Below are 2863 nucleotides of genomic sequence, written 5' to 3' on the forward strand. Positions count from 1 at the left end.
TTATGTCTGTATTTCCTCTTTCACCTCAGGCCTGAATTTTATGCGCTGTCAGCAGGGGTCTTCCCTGTGTGTGAGTGAAATATTAAACACCAGCACCTCGGCAGAGGAAATCTTTGCTGCAGGTCAACCGGCCTGCCAGAAGCTTCCTGTTTATCAATGAGAGTCACAGGGCATTTGTTCAGCTTTAGCGATGGCTGCATATTTGGATATCAAGTAAATATCAGCTGCAAAGGCACAAACAAGCTGGTCTCATCCACCTGGCTGCTCCTCTTCCATTCAATTCCAGTTTCTTTAACTGATCTTGTTTATTGTTGTGTCTCCCCTGAGAAGACACAACAAGACTGTTTGCCTTCTGTAGTCTGATTAACTAGGGAGCAGATGGAGGGGGTGTCCCATATCAGCCAATCACCTTAGCAGACACAGATAAGCGTCCCTGCTTAGCCAATCACCACTACTGGACCTGTCAGGGATTTCTTTGGAGAGCAGATCATTATCACTCAAAGCCACTCTTTTATCAAGGAGCTACTGTAGTCAGAGAGTGCACATGAGTTGGAGATTACTGCATTCATCACAGGCCCATTCTCGGATAGCAATATTTAGCAAGGCTGCATTTAGTTATAAACACATTAGTTATAAACACATTAATCAGTCATATTGTGAAAAATGACTACAATTTAAAGAAATTGTTTCCTGTTTTACTATATTTTAACATGTGATGGCAAAGCTGAATTTTCAGTCTTTAATGTCACATGATTCTTCAGTAATCATTCTAAAAAGAAATAAATATTTCTTATTATGTTATCCTAACAAAAGGCCTTTAAAGTTGTGTTTTATGCCGTTATGCTTTGGCACAGTATCTGTCAAACGAACTAAAACCGAAAGCACAATATGGCTTAATCCCTTCATTAAGTCTGTTTTTGTTTAGACGATCAGTTTGTGATCCAGTGTTTTCTGCGCTTCAGAACGGCTCAGTTTATTGCATGTGCTGTGAGTTTAGCGCACATTTGGAAATGCAACAGCCGCCAGTTATGCTTTATTTTAAAGGGGTCATCGGATCCCCTTTTTCCACAAGTTCATATGATTCTTTAGGGACCTAATGAAAAGTCTCTAATATACATTGGTTAAAATTTCCCAATAGTAGTGTAAAAAAAACACCCTTTTACCTTGTCAAAATCAGCTCTGCAAAATTTCAGCTCATTTCAAGACATGGCCATTTAAATGCCACCAAGCTCTGCTTAGGATCTGTGATGTTTACCCGCATTAGCCGCGTTTATCGGCGAAACTTGCCAACAAGCACATTATTAAGAAAGGCCGTTTGCAAAGATGCATAAAAACCCTTATACTCACTTCTGCTGTGGGTGAAGCTGCATCACAAATGATTCACACGAAGATAGATGCTTATATAGATTGCGATCGGCGCTTTCCACTTAAAAAACGAAAGTAACGTTAAACCTCTGTGTCTTCAGCAGCTCAGATGTCAGGAGTAAATGACGACTGCTATGTTCATTATTACATCCAACAACAAAACACATCAATCGCTCAATTGGAGTCTTCCTCTGCACCTGAGTCATAGGAATAAGAGTAATATAAAATTGTTGTTGTTGTTTTTATTTGGGGCCAAGCGCCCAAGGTGCGATGGCACCTATTGTATCCTTTGGCGTTCTTCTTCCGTTTTTTTCCGCCATGTCTACGGTATTTCTTCCGTCTATGGCTGCCCATAGAACCACTTGCGGGAAAGTTGTAAAATTTGGCACACTGATAGAGGACAGTCTCAACATTTAACATAGTAAATTTGAAGTCTCTAACTCAAACTCTCTAGTCCCACTACTTGTCCAAAGTTTCACTCATGTTTATGCTGAGTGATAAAATATAATAACTTTTGAACAGTAAAATTCTTTTTAAATGAGTCCTTGGGTTATTTTTCTGACTTACGTATTTTTTATTTATTTTTTTATTTATTAAGAAAATTAGGATTATAAGGAAATAATCGAAAAGTTTAAAAGTGCCTCATTGATGTTTCTCAGTTAGGAGTTGGTAATATCAATTTAATAATTTAATATAAGTGATAATTTACACACGTTATTTTTGCACACTGTTTTAGAATGAACTACAATACTGAAGTGCAAATATCTGCCACTTGCCACTATGAGTAGTATAAATAAGATCAAACTATTATTATTGCAACGAAAATACTGCGTAGTGTAAATGGCATCAATTGCTGTTATCACTGGCTATTTTAAATTACCACATTTAACTGTGGTGTAACAAATTGAGTTGTGTTTTATTCTTTTTTTATTATTTTTTATTATTTTTGTAATAAATAACATAATTCTTTAAAAAAAACAATGGTTTAAAAATGTAATATTTTTTGGTTAAGCACAGCTTAATGTCTACTGCAGGGCACATGCCAGTTATAACCATAAGCATGCTTTTAATCACATCAGCTTTTTGGATTAAATTCTGCCATGTCCTGTCATTGTCTTTTGTCAGAAAATGCCTTGATATTTGTGTTGCACTGTCTGATTTATAGCATTATATGCTGATTGATGTGAACTGTGAAACATTGTGTAAACATAAATACAACCAAAGTGGGAATGGCATAATGCCAGCAAATCATGTACGCCCCCTTGTCTTCCTGAGAATGTTGAGTCTCTGAAGTGTACAAGATTACTGCTTATTATTCATTAACGGTTTAATGTTGCACATCTTGTTTAGCATTCTGAGACAGTATGTTATGGGAAATTATGCATGCTCTTGTTCCCCAGAAAGAACTGCTAGTATTTCCTTTGTTGTTGTACGTCTGGTTTGGAGTGTTGTTTTTATAAACAGACTGAATTGTTTTGTATGTTCTCCAGTACACAGA

This window comes from Garra rufa, chromosome 5 (assembly GCF_049309525.1).
Source record: "Garra rufa chromosome 5, GarRuf1.0, whole genome shotgun sequence".
Taxonomy (NCBI): Eukaryota; Metazoa; Chordata; class Actinopteri; order Cypriniformes; family Cyprinidae; genus Garra; species Garra rufa.